Source organism: Alexandromys fortis, unplaced genomic scaffold (genome assembly GCF_014885135.2).
Source record: "Alexandromys fortis isolate MF-2015 unplaced genomic scaffold, M_Fortis_MF-2015_v1.1 scaffold_375, whole genome shotgun sequence".
In the NCBI taxonomy this organism is placed as follows: Eukaryota; Metazoa; Chordata; class Mammalia; order Rodentia; family Cricetidae; genus Alexandromys; species Alexandromys fortis.
Window position 1 is genome coordinate 161,116 of NW_026068279.1, and position 22,650 is coordinate 183,765.

The 22,650-nt window shown below is 43.6% G+C and overlaps 1 protein-coding gene and 1 long non-coding RNA gene across 3 annotated transcripts in view; one reads left to right on the forward strand and one right to left on the reverse strand.

Annotated features, from left to right (window-relative positions):
• Positions 1–1,754, reverse strand: part of Frs2 (fibroblast growth factor receptor substrate 2) — an 80,436-nt gene extending 78,682 nt beyond the window's left edge. The window contains exon 1 of the mRNA XM_050132135.1: positions 1,736–1,754. The gene's annotated coding sequence lies outside the window, so the exon portion shown is untranslated. The remainder of the gene's footprint in view (positions 1–1,735) is intronic.
• Positions 63–14,495, forward strand: LOC126494723 (uncharacterized). 2 transcript variants are annotated; one of them, XR_007590052.1, is made up of 4 exons: positions 64–426; positions 1,335–1,582; positions 10,060–11,516; positions 13,395–14,495. It is a non-coding gene; the product is annotated as an uncharacterized lncRNA (long non-coding RNA). The 2 variants fall into 2 exon arrangements; XR_007590051.1 differs by lacking the exon at positions 13,395–14,495 and having other exon boundaries at positions 63–426; positions 10,060–13,376.
• The last annotated feature ends 8,155 nt before the right edge of the window (positions 14,496–22,650 follow it).

Genomic DNA, 22,650 nt, shown 5'->3' on the forward strand with positions numbered 1-22,650 from the left:
CAGGGTTTTGGCACCGGAACTGCTCCCGGGCTGGAGTTGCCAGGCCTCCCGGGAGGGGCGGGGCCTCTGAACCCGGCGCCCGCCCCCGGACTCCTTGCTAACCCCTGTGGCCCCGCGGGCCCCGGGCGACGGCTGGTACCCCTTATTTTAACTGCTCTTAGGATTGTTCCCCTCCAGCCACCTAATTCAATGGAGGCTCGGAGAATCCAGCCGAGCCCAGTGCATTCACCCGGCTGGCCAACTGTCCCGTGGTGGTTTCCCCACTTGCTTCTGTCTCGCTTAAAAACGCAGTTGACATTCATCGAAGGCTTACTGAGTGGTAGATAGTGCATCACGCGCTTCGGCTGCGTTAACTATTCTAATCACCTTCAAACTCCTGGAAAGCGGTGCTATTCTCTACATCTTACAGAGAAGGAAACCGGCCAGGTACCAAACTTTACCGCAAATGCTGGCTCTTGGGTTTATTTTAATTTGTGGTATGTGTAGAACTCTCGTCTGCTCCAAACAAGACTTTTCAAACTATTCAAAGAGAGGAGCTAAACTCTATTCCCCTGTATCGTTCATCCTTTTCATATTCAATAAAAGCCGGGATGAGGGGCTCTGGAACCTCAGCGTCTGGAGTCTGTTATTTTACTTTTCACCTTGACGAGTTAGTTACCCTTTTTAAATTTGTATGCGTGTGCGTGTGTTCATCTCTGTACTGTAGAAGTTAACAATACTATAATGCATGGTAACCCTTTCACGAACTGACCAGTAACAGGCACTAGAGAAGACCTGGGATTTTGAAGCTCTGACCAAAGACGATAGGAGAACCCACAGAGTCAGACGCCAGGCTAGGAAAAGAGGGAAGGTCTTTAAAAACTTCCTCTGCCACAAAATCAGTAAAACGTCAGGTATTGGAGGCAGGTTTTCTCTCTGGAGCTAGATCCCACGGAAGGAGAAACAGAAAAAGGGCTCCAGCCTGCCTGACAAGATACCTTGTGTCTGGAGTCCCTGCAGTTTAAAGGCGGAGGCAGGGAGAGTCCTGGGAGTTTGGGCCAGCCTAGGCTTTTACAGTGAGTTCCAAAGCCAGCAAGGACTGTGTAGCAAGACCTTTGGAGAGAGCGAGAAAGAGACAGAGACAGACAGAAGAAAAAGCCTCTTAGAATTCAGAAAGAAAGAGAAAAAAAGAAAAGGCCTCCTAGAATTTATAGTGTCAAACAAATACTTCTGCGAAGAGTCTTGAAACAGAAAGGCAGAGGAAAAGAAAACCCCTTATTACAAAGTTAAGATGCAAACAGTCCCATCACTAGTGCTGTATTTAAAGTACTGCCTTGTCTTTTATGTAATTGCAGAACCGTTTGTAAACACTTCCATAATTCCCAAGTTCAAGTCGCCTTCCATGCCTCCTAGGAGAGTGAAGCAAATACCAGACTCCGCAGTCAAAACTTCGGTTGTCTCCAGCCATACCAGTGTGTGTGCGCGCGTGCGTGCGCACGCGCGCGCGCACACACACACACACACACACACGCGCGCGCGCGCGCATGCCGAGACCTGGAGCCCTAATGAAAGGAATCCTCAATCACAGACTCTTGTCTAACTGGTAAGAGATGTAGCCTGGATTTAAAAATGAATTTGTTTTCTTACGAGCTTCTCACCACCTTGCCAAGCAGTTCTTAAGCTTGGAAGTGCAGCGCAATCACCCGGAGGGCTTGCTGAGCCACTTGCTGGTCCCCATCCCCAGCCTTTCACTCACCCGGGCTAGAGCTTCTCAAGGTGTGTCCACGGTCTAGCAGCAGCTCAGCATCACCTGAGAACTTGTTAAAGATGCAAATAACCAGGCCCCGCCCCAGACCTTGTAAAGCTGTAACTCTAGGGTTAGCCCTGACAATCCTTGTTTAGAGTCCTCCCCCCCTCCCCCAGCCAGGGCATTCCGATAAACTCTTGAGTTAAAGACCTGCCGCATTCTAGAAGCCTAACGTTCACGTACATATTCTTTTCTAATTCTAGTAAATCTACAGCATGGGATTGTTTTTGTTTTGGAGTGTTGAGGGCTGAAGTCTGTCTCTCAGCCCATTGGAAGCAAATGCCACTGAGCCACATTCTCAGTAAGAAAAAAAAAGTCTGCCTGTTAATTAAATGATATTTTGGAATATTTTAATTTTTTTATTCGTCTTTTTTTCTCTCCATAGGAGATGAGGTGGGGTAAAATGAGTTTTAATGGGAGTTCCTTTTGATTTGTACTTCAATTGAACCAGATACTTCTGGGTTGGGGTTGGGGGATGGCGTTGGAACGAATCTTACTTGAGGACTGCTCGGTGTTGAGGCTTTACCTGCATTTTCTAAATTAATCTTCACTGTGCTGTGAGGTTTTATGGCCTTACTTTTACAAATGAGACTAGCTGAGACAGAGGTGAAGTAATTGACTTAAGGCCACATTCTTGTTCTGGGGTCGAAACGGGATTACTCAAAGTTCCCTCTAATTCCAAAGCTCATGCGTTTTCCATTTTGTGGCTGGAGGCTGGAGAACCGAATTCCAGTGGCTCCACCACCCCAGCTATGCGGCATTGAGTAAGCGATTTCATCTCTATTTTCAATTTCTCCGTCTATAAATAATGTTATCGTAAATCTGCCCTTCCCACATGAGAATGTCAAAATAAATGAGGAAATAAAAGTGCTCTCAGTTCTTTGAAGGAAACCAGTGAAAGGGCTGTAACAAGTTACGGTCTTGTGCGTTTAGACACGGCATCCCATTTGTGAACTTTTTGCTGGTTCTTCCCTTGACTCACACAGAAGAGAGCCCCACCCCCCAAAAGTTGTTCAAGTTCATTTGCCAGGGTCTCCTTTTTTCTTTTGGGGAGTGGTGGTGGTTTGGTTTGGTTTTTCAAGACAGGATTTCTCTGTGTTGCCCTGGCTGGCCTTGAACTCACTCTATAGACCAGACTGACTTCAAACTCAGAGATCTGCCTGCCTCTGCCCCCCCCCCCGCCCCCCACACTCCAGTGCTGGGATTAAATGCATGCACCACCACCACCCAGGGACAGAGGATCTTCTCTGTGTGTTTTTAAAACTCTACAGAGACCAGGGCCCAAAGGTTCACACGAGTGCTTGTAATATCCGTGTTAAGCATGTGGAGGCAGTTACAAGCGGGAAGGCAGCCTGAACTATACAGTGAGCCCCTGACTAAAACTCAAGGTGCTGGGGTTTAGCTCAAGGATAGAATGCTTAACACGCCCAAGGCGCTGGGTTTTATCCCCCCCCCCCCACCCTGCCACTCGCGTAATTTAAATGACAGGAATTTCTTACAAGGTTCACAGATCCCGCTTTGTTACCAAATGCTAGCCCACCCTCATCCTAAAAGCATTTTTAATCCAAACCATTTTTTTTCTTTCCATTCCAAGCACCCCTCCACCCTCCTACCTCCATCCCTCCCATCCCCCCCCCACACACACACACCCTCCCCAACCCCGGCAAAGGAAGACTTAAAATTCCTGTTATTTTATTATGTAGAAGGATTTAGTTCTTAATCTTTATCTCAGACCAGACTCCAGGCCCATCTTTACTGACTTAATAGCCAGGTTGCACAACCGCAGGGGATGCTGTTCACAGAGAATACAGCTTGAATGTTGCTCAAGGGGGTGCCAGTCACACCAACCCCATGCCTCGTGGAGCCACGCAAGGCGAGGACCCGGCAGCTGCTTAGCAGCTATCCGCAGAGCCATTAAGGCAGCTTGTTAAACAAAAGAGCGGCACTTCAGCGTTCACCCTTTGCCAGGCCTGGAGATAATGGGGTTCTTTGTTTATGCTTTGTTTGTTTTAACATAGGCCTGATCCCTTACCACCCAGCCTAAGTCGAAGGCTCCACACTTCTCTGTGGCATTTTTCACTGCCTTCCCCTCCCTCCCGATACCGTCAAATCTTCCCAAACCTGGGAGCTTTTTAAATGCTTCGGTTTTATTTTTAGGTAGGCGTTTATGAAGCAGTTCAGGCTAGCTTCTAGTTCTCGTTCCTCTTGCCTCTACCTACCAAGCATTGGGATTACAGACGAGTGTCACTCTGCCTGACTGGAGTCTTTTAAACGTGAAGATGATCACACTTTGTCTACCTCAACTTTTCTGCTTTCTTTGGCACAGTGCCTGAAAAAACACTGCTTTGGGTGGGGGCACTATGGACACTGTGTGTGTTGAAGTATAGGTAGAAGAAGTTGAAAATCCGCTCTAGAATGTGTTTGTCCCATAAGTTTTGTACTGAATTGTACTAAATTTTGTACCGAAAATAAATAACCTCTAAGTTTGCTCTTTTTTTTAAAGATTTTTTTCTTTTTTTCTTTTTTTTAATATTTATTTATTATGTATACAATATTCTGTCTGTGTATCTGCAGCCAGAAGAGGGCATCAGATCTCATTTCAGATGGTTGTGAGCCACCATGTGGTTGCCGGGAACTGAACTCTGGACCTTTGGAAGAGCAGGCAATGCTCTTAACCGCTGAGCCATCTCTCCAGCCTTTTTTTTTCCTTTTGAATTTGTTTTTAGACTTACTTTCTGTGTATGAATGACTTGCCTGTGCCCGCATACGTCAGAAGAGGGGAACTGGATCTCCTGAAACTGGATTTATAAATGTGTGTGAGCCTTCACATATGTAAAGGGAATTAAACCCAAACCCTCTATCTAAGAGCATCCTTTGCTGTAACCATTGAGCCATTTCTCCAGCCCCAAGATTTATTTTATTTTTAATTATGTGTGTAGGCGTGTGTCTTCATGTACTTGTGAGAGCAGCTTCCCGTGGAGGCCAGAGACTTTAGATGCCCTGGAAAGCCAGTTTCTTTTGATTGTAAGCCACCCACCACTGGCACTCGGAACCCTTGGGGGCCCTGGGAAAAGAGTGAAGTACATGGTCTTGTTTGTTGTCAGTTACTGGTGGGAGTAGTATGGGTTTTATTATTTGTGAGTTTGTTTGTTTGGTTTGTTTTCCTGTGTATGAGTGTTTTACCTCCATGTATGTCCGTGCACCATGTGCAGGCATACAGAAACCAGAAGAAGTCACAGGTGATTGTGAGCTGCCCTGTGAGTGCTGGGAATCAAACCCAGTCCTCTGGAAGAGCAGCCAGTGCTCTGAATCACAGCAATCTCTCCTGCCTTTTGTTTTGTTTTTGAGACAGCATCTCACTGTGTCTCCCCAGCTGGCCTGGATGGACTGTAACTGTGTAGACCAGGCTGGTCCCAAACTCACAAAGCTCTCCTATCTCTCTGCCTCTCAAGTGCTGGCATTACAGATATCCACCACGATGCTCAGCAAAGAACCATACAGGCTCTTAGCCACTGAGCCGTCTCTCCAACTTTATCAACTCAAAGCTTTAAAATTGAGGCTCAGTTTGTAGAGTGCTTGTGTATAAAAATCCTTGGCTTTGGGTGTAGAGAGATGGCTCAGGGCTTAGGAGCACTGCCTGTTCTTCCAGGAGAGCTGGGTTCAATTCCCAGCACCCGCATAGCAGCTCACATCTGTCTGTAACTCCATCCAGTTCCAGGGGATCTGACACCTTCACCCCAATGCGCATAAAACAAATTTAAACAAATTATTAGAGAAAAATCCCTGGATTTGACTCTTGTAGGATGATGTGGGAGTGATTTCTTATTAATAAAGAAACTGCGTAAGCCCCTTGATAGGCCAACCCATAGGTGGGTGGAGTAAACAGAAGAGAATGCTGGGAGAAAGAAGCTTAGTCAGGAGTCGCCATGATTCTCCCACGCCAGACAGATGCAGGTTAAGATCCTCCCTGGTAAGCCACCTCATGGGCTACACAGAATATTAGAAATGGGTTAGAACAATATGTAAGAGCTAACCAATAAGAGGCTGAAAATAGCCGGGCCAGGCAGTGTTTAAAAGAATACAGTTTCCGTGTAATTATTTCAGGCATAAACTAACCATGCAGGCGTCCGGGTGCCGGGGACTCAGCCCTGCCGCTCCTAATTCAACAGTAGGACCACATTGAAGTTTTTTTTAAGAGCATGGAAGTACTGATGCACGCCTATGAGCCCAGAATTTGGGAAGTAGAGACAGAAAGGTCAGGGGTTCAAGACCCTGTCCCCAATTTCTCTTTTTCTGGCAACTCTTGAAACTTAGCATACTCTGGCAAGCATCTGGCACAAGGCACCATTGTCTTTGGTTCAGACACCTCTTGCCTTCTTCATCAAAGTTAGTGAATTGTTCTCCCTCACAAGTAAAATCTCCACTCTAAGTCTGGGCCACTAAGGTAGAAGAGAACATGGGCATTTTAAAGAAACAATATAGAATCTTATTGTAACTATTTATTTGAATGTATTTTGAAAGAGTTTAAAGGTATTTTCTTGGAGAGCAGTTCCCCAGTAGACAACAAATTATATAGTCTACACCAACGGGTTTTGTTTTGTTGTTTTTAACAAAGTGAGTAGCTCAGGCTGGCCTTGAACTTACTAGGTAGCGAAGGATGACGTGAGCTTATGAGGTGCTGGGGATGGAAGGATGGAAGCCAGGGCTTCACGCATGTTAGATAAATACCGGAACAACTGAGTTACATGCCCAGATCGCCTACCACCACCAACTTAAAGGAGTTGTAGATTCTAGTTGTCAACTGTTTGGAAAGAGAAAAGACAATATCAGATACTTAGAAGTAACTCTGAGATTGAAATTGGATCTTTCTGTCCCCTTTGTTCTGAATGGAGAAAGAGCCCCAGAAACAGCTGCACAGCTGGTTAAGGTTGGATAGCAAGGGACAGAGCTGGGCTTAGAAACAGACAGTCTGTCTCCTGAGACACGGTCCTAACCACTAAACTAGTATTTATGGAGCCTTTCCCATGTGACAGAGCCATGACTGCCTCCCACCTGGAAGACCTGATTTATGGAAGAATGTGCCTATCTCCTCCAGGCCTTTTAGAGGAATCTGTAACCAACCCACAAGAACCTTCTCATCTCCCTCCCCCTGCTTCCCACGATGTACTGACATGTTGATCATCTTCCTTCTGAAGTGTACAAACTGCCAGACATCTGAAGTTTTCTGAAGTCTCATATGATACTTGTGTGAAGCTTGTTTTTACCGAAAGTTACTACCGAGTCTTCTGCCCATAGTGAAAGGTTTTGTTTTGTGTTTTTTTTTTTTTTTTTTTTTTTTTTTTTCTCACAGACAATGGATGCAAGCTAACAAGATCAGCACTGGAAACCAGTATCTGCAGTCCTGTTGTGCTGGGGTAGAAAAATGGGAGCTAGTAAGAGTGAATCTGAGCAAAATGTCACTTTGACACAAATGTAGCAAAGCCTCAAAAATAACCTCAAGGGAATAAGCACCGATTTTTTTTTATTATATTTTGCATTTTATTTTCAATTGGCTATTAAGAAAAAGTATTAGAACTTACACTGGCCTATAAAAGGGTTAAATTAATTGGCATCTTGTCCCTAGGACTAAGTTATTTTAATGAGTTTAAAGAATGAAGGGTTATAATCCCAACACTCGGGAGGCAGAGGCAGGCGGATCTCTGTGAGTTCGAGGCCAGCCTGGTCTAGAAGAGCTAGTTCCGGGACAGGCTACAGAGCTACAGAGAAACCCTGTCTCGAAAAACAAAAAAGAAGGGTTACACTTCCACCTCTACTCTCTTTTTATTATTATTATTTTTATTATTATTATTATTATTAACCAAAGTGGTGGCTCAGGGGGAAAGGGTGTTTGCCCGATGACCTGTGGTTGATAACTGGAACGCACGTGGCGTGTGGGTTGTCCTCTGCCGACCCTCCTCCTGCTACACACACACACAGAACGCATACACTATAAATATTTTTCACTTCATTTTAAAAATGGTTGCCACTCTGACTCGGCCTCAGATTTTTCTCCTGGAAAATACAGATGCTAAACGCATCTTTCTGTCATGGAGATGTTTTGAGACGTAGCTAATAAAGGATTATAAAGCACAGGGCTTTGAAGTATAAAGCCCTGCATAATTAGTAAATGCTATAATAATCATCCTTATAATAATAGTAATTTTCAGCCAACACATCAGCCAGCCCCAGATGCCTTTAGTCACCTCCCAATTAGACAAAAGTGTATATGCCAACTATGAAATACAATCAAAACCTTAAACCACAGACCAGTTCCATCCCCTCCTTCTTGCCCTGCCAGAGAGACAGCCTAGCCCCGGTGCCTCCTAGCAGTGAGACCAGTTTGTGCAAAACAAACTTCTCTGGCCTGATCCTTTTATTTTTAAACCATGGTTATTTATTGGTTTGCTGGAGATATGCATTCGTGCCGCAGTGCACATGGGAGGTCAAAGGACAACTTGAGAGAGTAAGCGCTCCTCCATCCACCACAGGGACCTCAGGGACAGAACTCAGCTTCCTCAGCCTTGGCAGCAAGCACCTTTCGCGCTGAGCCGGCTCGCTAGCCCATGGTCTGTTTCTTTAACTGTGAAGTGATGACTGGTGGTGCCCAGCTGTGTTTCTGTGAGAGATTAACAAAGTAATACTAATAGAATCCATCCGGAGGTATACTAGAAGAGCTTCGTGGATGTCAGTAAGGACGGCAACAAGGCCCGATGCATGAAAAAGCTTAAAATGGACAGTAATCTAGCCCATGCTTTTGAATAGAAGAGAAAGTAAAGTCAATACACGCAACCTGAAGAATGATTTAAGCATTTACCAAACAGAGTCTAAGCACTTGAGTGCTAGGTTCAGATTGCACAGGGAACAGTGGACCACTTTATTTCCATTTATAAATGGCTGATTTTGTAATAAATGACTATGTTTAGGTTGTGTATGATGGGGGGGTTAAAATGTGAAGGTGTCTCTTTCCCTGTAGTGACCCCAACCCCTGGCTCCTTCCTCTCCACAGATGTGATCATTATACCGTTTTTCTGGGCCCTCACCTGATCCCTTACATCCCTACAAACAAAATCCAACATGCAGGCAATGTATGTACTTACAACATCCGTGCTTAACACCCTAGAAGAACAGAACCTTCCAAAGATTGTTTTAAGAATTTAGCATATAGGGCTGGAGAGATGTTTCAGTGGTTAAGAGCACTGGCTGCTCTTCCAGAGGTCCTGAGTTCAATTCCCAGCCACCACATGGTGGCTCACAACCATTTGTAATGAGATCTGGCCCTCCTCTGGTATGGGGGCATACATGGAGGGAAAATGTCGTATACATAATAAATAAATAAATCTTAAAAAAAAGAATTTAGCATATAATATATAAATATATAGTTTACATATATATTGTAATTTAATATAATATAAATAATATGATATCTATTTAATATATTAAAGTTTTCATTGACTTATTTATATATCTTTATGGAATATAGTGTGATATTACAGTACGTGTATACAATATCTAACAATAGGATTGAGGTAATTGATATATTCCTTATTTTAAACACTTATTGCTTCTTTGTATTAAGAATTTTATAATTCTGTGAATTTTGCATTTGTATTTTGAATTTGTATTTGAATTTGGTATTGAATTTCATAACACTGTACATTTTTTTTTTTTTTTTCTGAGACAGAGTTTCTCTCTGCAGCTTTGGAGCCTGTCCTGGAACCAGCTCTTATAGACCAGGCTGGCCTGGAACCGAACTCACAGAGATCCGCCTGCTTCTGCCTCCCGAGTGCTGGGATTAAAGGCGTGCACCACCACCCCCCGGCTTGAGTCAATTGTTACTGAGGAGTGTAGCTCAGAAGTAGAGTGCTTACCCACTGTACTCAGAGCCCTAGGTTTGAAATGCACGCGCGCGCGCGCGCGCACACACACACACACACACACACACACACACACACACACACACACTCGAGTCAGCCATGTCAGCCCACTGTACTATGAATGCTGCCCCTCTGCACCCATTAATGCGTGTGTGGTCTTAAACTATGTGATATTTACCAAGCAGTGATCTAAATCAGGAACTTGCCCATTTGCCGTTTTACCTCCTTGAAAACGATGCCCGTTGAAGACTCCTGTTGGAACGAGCTGCAGTGCAAATGCTTCCTTTCTTGGTAAAGCAAATTTCATTTTCCGTCACATTTTCAATGCCGTGTAATAGAATCCCCTTCTAATCTCCACAGAGCGTATGAGGGCGAGGAACCCAGAAGCCCAGGGAGTTTTCTAAACGGTGACTGTGGAGAGCAGCCAAGGATGAAGAATGGTGCCAAGAGCAGAATCCTCGAGTTGCTCCCTGCAAGAGCAGAAACGCGTGCACAAAGTGTACTTTACAGGGGCAGAGCATCTCACCTACAAAGATAGAGCACAGGCGGATAATAGCGGGGATCAGGGAATAGAGTGTTTCAGGAGCATGTTCTCTGAAGAGAAAGCCAACGACTTTTGGAGAAGGAAGAAAGGAGAATTAAGTAAGAAGTCCTACTACACACATTTAAAATGTTTCTCTTATAGTAAATTAATGGCTGAACTCTTATTACTCCTACAGCAAGCTCGATGCACTTAAAAAGGTACATACAAATGTGGAAATCCAAAGTTATTCCTGATTTGAAAGGTGTTTAATTTGAAATATCCCTGGACCCAAACCAGTGCAAATGTTTATTGCGTGCTTATTGTGCACGGGGCACAGGATGTTACAGAGAATACCAAGAATGCCGAGCACCAGAAGAGAATAAAAATGCCAGTTGGGGAGATGAGTTGTGGTCTCATAGAAACGAGCCATAAGGCTGCAGCGCATCTCGTGATGAATGCAGAAGGAGTAACAGAGCCGTTAATTCGGGGAGACTGTTTCCATCATTCATGCTCTTAAGACCAACTCTGAGATGGAACTTAATATTTTAAAGGATTTGCAAAGGATCCCGCCGTTTTTTTATTTTAAGTATGGCTGTGAGGAAGTTTAAAGCACAACTAGGAACTCTCCTGCCTCAGACTCCCAAGATCTGGGATTACAGGCACGCTTCACCACACCTGGTCTTCTGCGTGATTACAGTTTTACAGCGTGATGTTCGTCCTTATGGAGTCCTGAAGCAAGACAGGTCGCTCCCGTGTTTCCCTTCAACTTCTTACATTTGAAACACCCAGAACTTCATCCTTTGTCGTCTTCATCTGTTTTCCTCCGTTAGTGATCTCATCCACTTTCAAAGATGTGAATGTTATCTATAAGCTAACCATGGACAGAGGATTTCTGGGGAGAAAAGAAAATCAAGAATTTAAAATGTTAGCCGGGCTGTGGTGGCGCACGCCTTTAATCCCAACACTTGGGAGGCAGAGGCAGGTGGATCTCTGTAAGTTCGAGACCACCCTGGTCTACAAGAGCAAGTTCCAGGATAGGCTGCAAAACCACAGAGAAACCCTGTCTCGAAAAAACAAACAAACAAACAAAAAAGAATTTAAAATGTTAAGTTGAAAATGTCCCCTCTACTCCAATAGTATCCAAAAGGAGAAATTCCCACAGGCTACTGTAGTGCCCTGAAAACAGGCTAGCAAGAGAAGACTCTTCAAGTTGAATGTGGGCTACAGCCAAAACAAAAACCTGGAGACAGAGCAGAATGGTGTGCTGGAGTCAGAAAGGAGACAGCACTCTAAAGTGAGGGGATGGGATAGGTGTGGGGGGTCCCTGATCAACCTCCTTTGGACCGCTCCTTCATGCCACTGTTCCTAGGATTAAGACTCCAACATCATCATTTGATTTTGGTTTCTAATGAACTGATGTAGGTATTGGGAGAGGTGATGGAGGACTATGTAGAAGGATGAACAAAACGGTACCCTGAGGCTGAAAGCAACTGTATGCCATCCTATGTTTCCAGGACACTGTCCATACAGATGCTTCTCCCATTGTTTCTGTGACACACTCTGCTTTTCATTTAAGTACCCTTTTCACAAGTAAAGTTTGCAGAGTCCTCTTTCCATATTGGAAGGCCTGGCCACTTTTCTGTGATTGCAGTTTACCCTGCATTCTGTGTGAGCATAAACACATAAAATATTTATACATCCCTCCAATCTATAGAAAAGTCACTTTGGGGACTTGAAAACAGACTCGTTACAGATGGAGAGGATGCGAGAGAAAGGCCCTCAGTGTGCTGGCTCAGACCTGCAGCGTCTGCCCAGCACTGCGCCTCCTCTCATAACGGGATGCTCTGCTGAATGAGCCCTTGTATGTCAAGATTCAAAACGTTCTTGTTTGCTGCAGTCGAACAAAGCTCTCACAGACAGTGGGATCTGCAGGGCAACCGCCGAGTGTATGAGACCAATGTTCCCTCGACCACACTGTGAATGGTTTATCGTAATGGCAGTTCACACCTTCATGTATGGAGGCTGGTGTGCTGTTTGCGCAGCCATCCTGCACAGAGCCCCACTGACTTCAAAGGAAGTGACATAGAACAGAACCCCAAGGTGTAAGGAGAGGCAAGCAGTATCTCCTCAGAACGGGGCTAGTTTTGGTTATTTGTTTTTCGTGCTCTCCGTAGATTTATATACTAAATATCTAAAGACAGGCTCCCACTTTAACAGTTTATGAGTTGTCAAGTTTGTGAATATGTATTGAGAAACTAGACATTGAACTGTTTTTGTTGTTGCTTTGGCTTTTTTTTTTTTTTAAATGAAGGAGAGAAAGAGAGTTGTAGTGTAAAGAAACCCATCCCAATCCCGATCCCATGGTTTTCTTGCGCTACAAGCCCCCAAGAGGCTGAAGCAATTTTCGACAAGCTTATTAGTTCTGTATAATGGAAGCCACCTTGATGCAAACCCTAAGGGGAGGCAAAGAGGAGGGAGAGGAGAAAGAGGAAAAAAATGAAAATATAAGTGTATATTAAATATTTAAACAGTGAGGCCTTTCTAAAGCTGAAAAGCAAGGAGAAATCACTAATGATTAATAGACTAACCTACCCAAATTTTACTATTTCTACATAAGCAAAATCAAAATAAGATAGACTCAAAAGGGAAATAAAAAGTTGTGGCGATTTTGGAAGGCATAATAATGATATTTCTAATGTATTAGAAATTTTTGCACATTGGCTAAAAGTAAAGCAAAATAAGTTCCAGATGGATGGAGTTAAAAGTAGAACTTTTTTAAACTGTTCAGCAAAAACAAAGTAAAAGAGACTGTCCAGCCCGTGGATAAGGAAGTGGGATCTGCAGGGTGACCACCTGCAGAAAGCCTAGTCATATAAAACTATAAAGAAACATATCAACATATTTAACCATATAAAATTTAATTTTAAAAATTAAAAAAAAATACAATTAGAGCTTTAGGTATAGCCCAGTCATACAACATTGCTTAACATTTTAAATTTTAAGTTCTGGGTTTAGGCTTTGGTATATCAAGAAAGAAAAAAAAAAAGAAGAAAATATTTTTAGTTAACTTAGAAAATATTTACAACAAACAATTCTTTTAAATTTACAAAGAACTCAGTAAAATTGACTTTATTATTAAAGGAATATTGATATAATTTTTTTCTTATTTCAGGTGCATAGGTGTTTTGCCTGCATGTATATCTGTGGACGATGTGCATGCTTGATGCCCACATAGGCCAGAAGAGATCAGTGGATCCCCTGGAACTGGAGTTATAGAGAAGTGTGAACTGCCATATGGGCTCTGGGAATTGAACCTTGGGCATCAGGGAGAGCAGGCAATGCCCCTAACTGCGGAGACGCATTTCCAGCCCCTTGACTTACTTACTTACTTATTTTTGCTAAAGTACTGGAACCATTCATAGTGGTATACATCTGAGCCCTCAGGAGGCAGAGGCCAGAAGACTGCAAGTGAAGGCCAGTTTAAACTAGGTGGTGAGAACATACGCAAGGAAGAAAAGAAAAAGGAAAGGGAAAAAAATTAAAAGCACTAAAAGTTCCCTAGAAAAAAAAACAAAGAATTCAAATATTTTACAAAAATATATACAAAAAATATATAATGGCTGACTAACAAGTGTTTGAAAAATGGCCAGTTACTTATAAGGCTCGATGGAATACTCTTTTTTTTTTTCCTGGCTTCATATTAGTTGATAGCAAAAGATGAACCTGTTTGCTGTAGTCCTCTCCAATGCAAGCAAATAGAAAATATCTTGAAAAATGACTTCGAACATCAACAGAACGAAGCACTGAGGAGATGGCTTGGCCAGGTAAGAGCTTGCAATGAACGTGGAAGGTCTGGGTCACCAGTACCCACACACAGCACACAAACAAACAAAGATATGAGTGCGTGACCCTGAAATCCCAGTGCTGGGGAGAAAGAGACAGGAGGATGCCCAGGGCTCACTGACCAGTCCCTTTAGCCGAACAATGAGCTCCAGGTTCAGTGAGAGAACCTATCTCAGAATATAAGGTGGCTAAGGATGGGCTGAGTTGGAAGAATCCCTAGGGTTTCATCCGCAGGACCACGTAAACTGATGGCGCACATCTGCAACATCAGCAGTCGGGAGGGGGTCGTAGATGTGGTCAGGAGTTCAAGGTAATCTTTAATCCCAGCACATAGGAGGCAGAGGCAGGGGGATCTCTGTGAGTTCAAGCCCAGCCTGGTCTACAGAGCTAGTTCCAGGACAGCTAGGGCTGTTACACAGAGAAGCCTTGTCAAAAAAAAAAAAAAAAAACCTAAATAAATAAATAAGTTCAAGGTCATCCTCACTTAGAACATAAGATACATAAGACCCTGTCTTTATATGTATATATGTGTATATATATGTGTATGCAATATACATATATATATACACATACACACATAAAATATGATAGAGAAGCGATTAAGGAAGGAAGATTACCATTGTTAACCTCTGACCTACACACACACACACACACACACACACACACACACACACACACAGAGCATGAGCAGAAAATGAGCTTTCTGTCCCCAAGGAAAAGGCAAACTCTGGGGACCAGACAAGCCCAGACTTGTCTGATCTGGTAATGTGACAGCGTAAAGATGTCCAACGATTGGCCAGATGCGTGGACTTAAAACCAACTGCTAGAATATTGAGGGTAATGGGTACGTGTGTCGAAGAAGAATCTAAGAGAGGCTGGGAGTGCTGAGGTAAGTAAGCCCTGCAGCCGTAGGTTAGAGTTGAACCCATCAGTGTGAATGGGGGATTTTCTTTATGTTTGCACCTGTGTATCACTTCTGTTGTGTGGCTGTGCCTGTGGGGCCTAGTGTGAGTACATCAGAACATACAAGCAGAATCATGAGACCGTCTTTGGGAACTGATTCTCCCCTTTTAGAACTGGATCCTGGATCGAGCTCAGGTCGTCACAATCAACACAATTCTCCCTCACACAAACTACAACTGTTTTTATACCACTGCTGTGTTTACTGCCTGTCGGTGTCACAGAAGTCCAAGCGATCTTGCCATTCTATGTCCTTCCTGCCTTGCATAGTACCTTCTATAGCCCTTGTAGTTGATGTTTTTTGTGAATTCAGAACATAACCACAGAATATATGCCAATGAAAAAGAATATGAAAATATTTACACAAATTTACTGTGAGGGAAGAGCATTTGCCTAGCACTTGAGCGACCAACCCTGGTTACTTTCCAACACTGGAGAATAAATAAACCAACAAACAAACTTACTCTGTGTTAGGTCCTAGGGATGAAAGAGGAGAACATAAAATTTTGTTTTACAGGGTTTTCATTGTCGTTGATTTTATAACATTTCTATTTTGTGGCAGTGTGGTTGTGGTGAGGTGCCGGTGGGTTATGTGTGTGCCGTGGTATGCAACTTGCCAAAGTCAGTTCCCTCCTCTACCATGTGGGTCTTAGGGACCAAACTCAAGACACTAGGCTTAAACTATCCTTCCTGCCTTTAAAACAAACCCCCCCCCAAAATTATTTATTTTTAAGGCAATGGCTCTTATAGTTCAGGGTAGGCTCAAACTCTCAAAGGAAAGGGTGGCCTTAACTATTGATCTCTCTCTGTCTATCTCCCAAGTGTTAGGATTACAGATGTGGACTGCTCTTCTCTCCCAAGTGTTAGGATTACAGATGTGGACTGCTCTTCTAGGTGCTATGATAAAACACTCTGTCACCAAAAGCCACATAAAGGAGGAAAAGAGTTTATTTAGCTTATACTTACTTCTAGGTTACATTCTGCAGGAAGTCGGAAGGAAACTCAAGCAGGAACCTGAAGGCAGGCTTGCTCACTTTCCCATGAAAGCAACTCTAACCAGGCAGGCGGCTCACTCACAGCAGGAAATACAGCAGACACTGGGGAGGAATGCTAGTTGGTGACTCACGCATGCTCACACTCCGCTAGTTCCTTACACAACCCAGAACTCCTTGCCTAGAGACCACCCACAGTTGGCTTTGCTCTCCCACTTCAGCTAACAATCAAGACAGTCCCCTACAGGCATGCTCGAGGGTCAGTCTAATGGAGGTGACTCATCAAATGAGGCTCCACTCCTGGGTGATGCTAGGTTGGGTCACCTACAGATAAAACTAACCCCGGCAGCCACCGTGCTTGGTTCTCATGTGGTTTACAATCTAGAAGACGGAGAAGCAAGCTATCGCAACTCTCCGTGATTAGGGCTGTGGTGGGGAAGTATGGGCAGTATAGTATGCATGGGAGAAGTCCTACTCTCTGGGCTCAAGGAAGTTGATCACAAAATATTCTCTAAAGGACATGCTCTCCTGGTGAAACCTGATGGACAGATGACTTGGTCATCCAAAACACAAGGAGGTAGGTCAGAGGTGAAGTGGAGCAGATATCCAAGTAAGGCATACTGTGGAATGTTCAGCGTGCTAAAAAAAAAAGTCCTTAGGATAGGCTATGGGGGGGAGGTAGTTTTGCACACAGGCAAGACTGCACTAGTCTAGATAAATAAGCTAGCGTCATTCAGCCAATCAAATATAGGAAATTGGATGAGTACTGAAAGGTTGCATACAGAAGCAACATGATCAGTTTTATGTTACACAAAGGTCATTCCATCTGAATTGTGTGTAAGAGACTGAACACCAGGAGTCAGAAGGCGGCAGCAGTGATCTAGATAAAAGTTGGCAGGAAGTGACCTAAGCTAGGCGGTCAACAATGGCATTTAAAGAATAAGGTAGAAATGAAAGCTATTTGATAGGTGGTGGTGGTAAAAATTAGCATTCAAATAATTTGATAAACTGTATGAGGGCAAGTAGTTAAATATTTGGAGAGAAAAAGATCCTTATTTCAGATTACATCAAAATTGATCCCAGGTCAGTGAAAGACTTGAATGCTTAAAAGTGAAAATATAAAACTTCCAGGAGAGTTCTGGTCCTCCAAAGCTCCCCGTCTATTCCACTTGCGCCAACAGCCAAAGAAAACCGGTCTTCTCCAGAGACCATGACGCATGGGGCTGTAGTCTTGAGAAGGTGGAAAGACGCGGACACAGCAGATAATGACTGAACAGAGTTGGCCTTTGGAGTGGTGATTGGGTTTGCAGCATCTGCAATCTTCTTCTAGAGTAGGAATTTCGAAATGTTAGCCTAGGAACTGCTTTGGGATTAGTAGCTAGAGTCAGAATGTGGGTAGCCATAAAAGCCAGATAAGGCAGGCAGGCGGACCACAGGAAATAAGGGGAGAAACTAAGCCAAAACAAACAACACACACACACACACACACACACACACACACACACACACAAATGAGTCTAAAGGCTGTTTGAACATCGTGTTGATGGGTAAACCATGGGTTGGAAAATTCAGACTACACAAGGCATACACAGCAGACATTCACATGGCTGCTTTAGCCCCTGTTCTCTGCCTTGTTTCCTTTTGTTTCTGAGACAAGGTCTCCTGTAGCCTAAGCAGGCCCCAGACTCACTATGCAGCCAAGGATGGCCTTACATTTCTGACCAGCTGTCCTCCATCACCTCTTATGTGCCGAGTACAGGCATGCGCCAGCACATCCAGTTTTATGTGGAGCTGGGATAGAATCTCGGGCTTCCTGAGTGCGAGGCATGCTTTCTACCAACCGAGCTACATGCCCAGGAAGTATGTATGTAGCTAAGACTTTTTAGCTCAAGAAGTCTGATGGGGGAACTGGCCGGAAGATGATGGAGAGATAGCTCAGCAAGTTAAGGCACTTACTAGCTGCCAGGTCTACTAACCTGAGTTTCACCCCCAGGATCAACATGGTGGAAGAATAGAATCGACTCCTATAAATTGTCCTCAGATCTCCATACATTTGCTTGGCATGCACATATCCAATACATAGGTTAAATATGTAAATATTTAGATTTTTAAAAAAAGTCTCACCTTTTGAACACTTATCACTATCTTAAACCCAGTCCTCCACTTGGCTCTACACCTACACCGCTTTCTCTGAATGTTGTTGGAAGACATGCAATGGTCCCTTGCCACAAGTGCCTCTTCGTGTTACCCCCAGTCACGGTCGTTTCCAGGCCCAAGCACATTTTCACTCTGCTAGGCTAGTCATACTTTCCTTCAGCTCTTCGAATATATCCCTGGTCTCCCAATCAAAACCACTTATCTTTATTTCTAGTGAATGACATTAATAAGACCCGCCAGACAAGACTTAGCATATGCATCCAGTATCACCTCTCCTCACCTATCTACACTTGTTTATTTTGCAATCTTTTTTTTAAATCATTTATTCTATTGGTGTTTTGCTTGCATGTATGTGTGAGAGTGTTGGGTCCCCTGGAACTGGAGTTACGGACAGTCGTAAACTGCCATGTGGGTGCTGGGAATTGAACCTAAGTCCTCTGGAAGAGCTGCCAGTGCTCTTAACCACTGAGCCATCTCTCCAGTCCTTTGTTCTGCATTTCTTTTTTATTTATTTATTTTTTATTTTTATTTTTTGTTTTTTGAGACGGGGTTTCTTTGTGTTACCCTAGCCCTAGCTATCCTGGAACTAGCTCTGTAGATCAGGCTGGCCTCAAACTCACAGAGATTGGCCTACTTCTGCCTCCAGAGCTCTGGAATTAAAGGTGTGCACCATCACTATCTAGTTTGTTCTGCATTCTTACCTGTTACTGTGAGTTTGTTTGTTTGGTTGGTTTTGGTTCCACTTTGGTTTGTTTTGGTTTGAGACAGCATTCCACGTAGGCCAGGCTGACTTCGAACTCGCTGTATAATTGAAGATGACTTGAAACTACTGATCCTCTTGACTCCACCTCTGAAGTGCTGAGACTGTGGACATGACCCATAATGCCTTTCTTTGGATTATACTCTTAATGAAAATCAGTCATCTGCTATGTACTGGATCTTATAACTTCTAGCCTATCAAAGGACCTAACAATTCTCTCCTGGGGTACAGATGCGGACAGATCAGTAGCCGAGCACTCGCTTAGTGTCTGATAGAGTCCTGGGTTCCATCCTAGATACTGGAACAAAGAAAAAATATTTCCCTTCATCAGTTTTCCGTTCTCTGTTGGGCTTTTTTTTTTAAATTTATTTATTATGTATATAGTGTTCTGGGCACCAGATCTCATTATAGATGGGTGGGAGCCATCATGTGGTTGCAGGGAATTGAACTCAGGACCTCCAGAACAGCAGCCATTTCTCTTAACCTCTGAGCCATATCTCCAGCCCCTCTGTTGGGCTTTTTTTGTTGTTGTTGTTGTTGTTTTGTTTGTTTGTTTGTTTTTTCGAGACAGGGTTTCTCTGTGGCTTTGGAGCCTGTCCTGGAACTCGCTCTGTAGACTAGACTGGTCTCGAACTCACAGAGATCCGCCTGCCTCTGCCTCCCGAGTGCTGGGATTAAAGGCCTGCGCCACCACCGCCCGGCTCTGTTGGGCTTTTTATATTATCATAAAATCCTACTTCCATATCTCGTGTCTTAATAAAATTCTTGCTATTGCCCTCACTTTTCCACCCAACCATTCATTTATTTTCTACTTTCTCCCAAGAAAAACGTCTTGGAGGAACAGCCTACCAATAGCCACCAGGCCTCACTTTTCTCTTCCCACTGTTTTCAGTCCATATCAGTCAGGCCCTTGTTTCTCAGTCCGTTTTGGACTATTGTAACAAAATACCACAGGCTCTATTTATACTGCATAGAACCATATCGGCTCACAGTTGAGGGACAGCATCTAGCAAGCACCTTCATGATGCTCATCCCATGGCAAATGAGCAGAGAGAAGGGGGAGAATAGAAAACAGGGAATCAGTCCTGTCCTTTTGTAAAGGAACCCATTTAGCCCACTGATGAGGGGCCCAATTACCTCTTAAAGGAAAGATCATTAGGGGCTGGAGAGATGGCTCAGAGGTTAAGAGCATTGCCCGCTCTTCCAAAGGTTCTGAGTTCTATTCCCAGCAACCACATGGTGGCTCACAACCATCTGTAATAGGTCTGGTGCCCTCTTCTGGCCTTCAGGCATACACACAGACTGAATATTGTATACATAATAAATAAATAAAATTATTTTTTAAAAAAGAGACGGCTCCTATTGGTAGATTCTTTTCTAGAGTTTCTACTTTTCAGAGCACACTGATGAGAAAGGGTAAGAGTGACTTCTAACACTCATCCTGCATCCGCTGAAGAAATAATGAAATAATAAAGCGAAATGTTNAACTCAGGACCTTTGGAAGAGCAGGCAATGCTCTTAACCGCTGAGCCATCTCTCCAGCCCAAGATCATTACTCTTAACATCTTTAATATTTCATATGGTTAAAATGAAGATTGTATTTCAACATGAGTTTGGGAAAAGGCATTTAAAACCCAATCCCTTCTAATCCCCATAGCACCTCATCACTTTCCAGGTCCAAATCGCACGAGACTGACATTGCTGAGCGTGTTGAGCGATGTTAGCCCTCATCCTGCTTGATCCATTTGTAGCACGCAGCACGTTTGATTCTGCCTTCTTGAGAGATATTTTCTCTCTTGGCAGTTTTCCACTGTTGTCTCTGTTTTGTCTTCTGCTCCTTCTCTGTTTCGTTGGTTTTTTTTTTTTTTTTTTTTTTTTTTCCTTATTTCCACAGTCCCTGAATGCTGGAAGAGCTCAGTCTTTGAATTTCTCCTCCTTAGTGTTTACCATATTCACTGTGGTAGCTTAAATTATGATTTATAAGCATTTTCTCCCCCTCTTCTACAAAGATTATGTATCTACACTGTTTTTTTTTTTGTTTATTTGTTTGTTTTTGTTTTTGTTTGTTTTCGAGACAGGGTTTCTCTGAGGCTTTGGAGCCTATCCTGGAACTAGCTCTGTAGACCAGGCTGGTCTCGAACTCACAGAGATCCGCCTGCCTCTGCCTCCCGAGTGCTGGGATTAAAGGCGTGCACCACCACCACCCGGCTATATCTACACTCTGGATTTCCTCAAAATCTCTCCTCTAAGAAGAATATGCAGGCAGCAGGATTCTATTGCAGGGCTGGGCTACTTTCGCGGCTGTTAACTTCCAAATAAGGCCAAACTTGAATCAGGCCTACATCTGGCCATTAGGCTAGAGAAAATCTGGGATCCATTTGGGTGTAACACTAGCAAGAAATAAATGCGAAATAAATGCGAACAAGTTTAATCCATTGAGATTTGGGTTGTTTGTTTTCTTAACAACAAACTCTTAGCAAAAACTCCTTAACAAAACTCTTATTTATTTCGAGATAGGATCTCCTGTACCCAAGGCTAGCCTCAAACTCACAATTATAGCCAAGTCAACTTCTGATCTTCCTGCCTCTTCTTCTCAAGGGCTGCGATTACAGGTGTGCACCACCATGCATGAAGCTGCCTTTAAATCGTGCTGAGTTCCAAGCTCCTGTAAACGATTGCGAACTTGATTTCTGCATTTGCCATCCAAAGACTTACCAAATCCAGTAGATCTAAAGGGAAGCACGTGCTCTTTCCTATCAACCACGGTCTTTTTTGGGCCTTTCCACTATCAACTCATGGAAACATCAACATTCCAAGACCAGAAACAACAACAAAAACATACAGTCAATGTGATTTCTTAATTTTGCTAATATCCCACGTTGACGCATCAATGAATCTTGTTGCTTCTGTTTGTTTTGAAAACCAACCCAGGCTCTGCAAACTCCACTGCTTTCATGCATGTCCCAAGGCATGATTGCCTTTGCCTATCCACTGAATGACAGACCAGCCCTTACCAATGGGATGGAAACTTTGCTTTGTCCATCTTAGTCTGAGTTCTTTAGTATTCCTTGAGATAGTTTCTCGGGAGAAGAAAAACAAGTTAATCAACAGCTACCCAGTGAACTCTGCTCAGCTTCAGGTGGGTCAGAGATAACAGGTTATCTTTTAACTCCCTTTAATCAGGAGCCACTGCCCCATCACTATCACCTAGTTCAAGCCACCATTATCTTCACCTGGGTTATTTTGAGAGCCACCACACTTGCTCCTGTTTGTCCCTCCTAGTGGGCTTTTTAAAAAGTGATGGTATCATACCTCTCATTTGCTCAAACTTTCCTTCAAATAGCTTCTTCCCACTTCTCCACACCAGGAAGGGAAAGGCAAGTCGTTGGAACAGCCGACTTCACAGCGCTCTTCTACAGCACACACAGCTCACCTGACTGCTGGGATCCCATTTGTTGTGAACCACAGCATTCTCGCTCAGTTTAGGCCCCAGTGGCCTCTTCCTTCCTTACACGATCCACTTCTGCTCTCACTTCAAGCAAGGCCTTTGCATTTGTGTTTGTTAGTGTTCCCTCTAGTTAAGATCTTCTTTATCGTTGTTTGCCAGTGTTTTGTTTATTGATTTGTTTGCTTGCTGCCTTCCTTTCTTTTTTCCTTTCTCTGTCTCTGTCTCTCTCTCTCCCCCCTTCTCTTTCCTTTCCTTCTTCCTTTCTCCC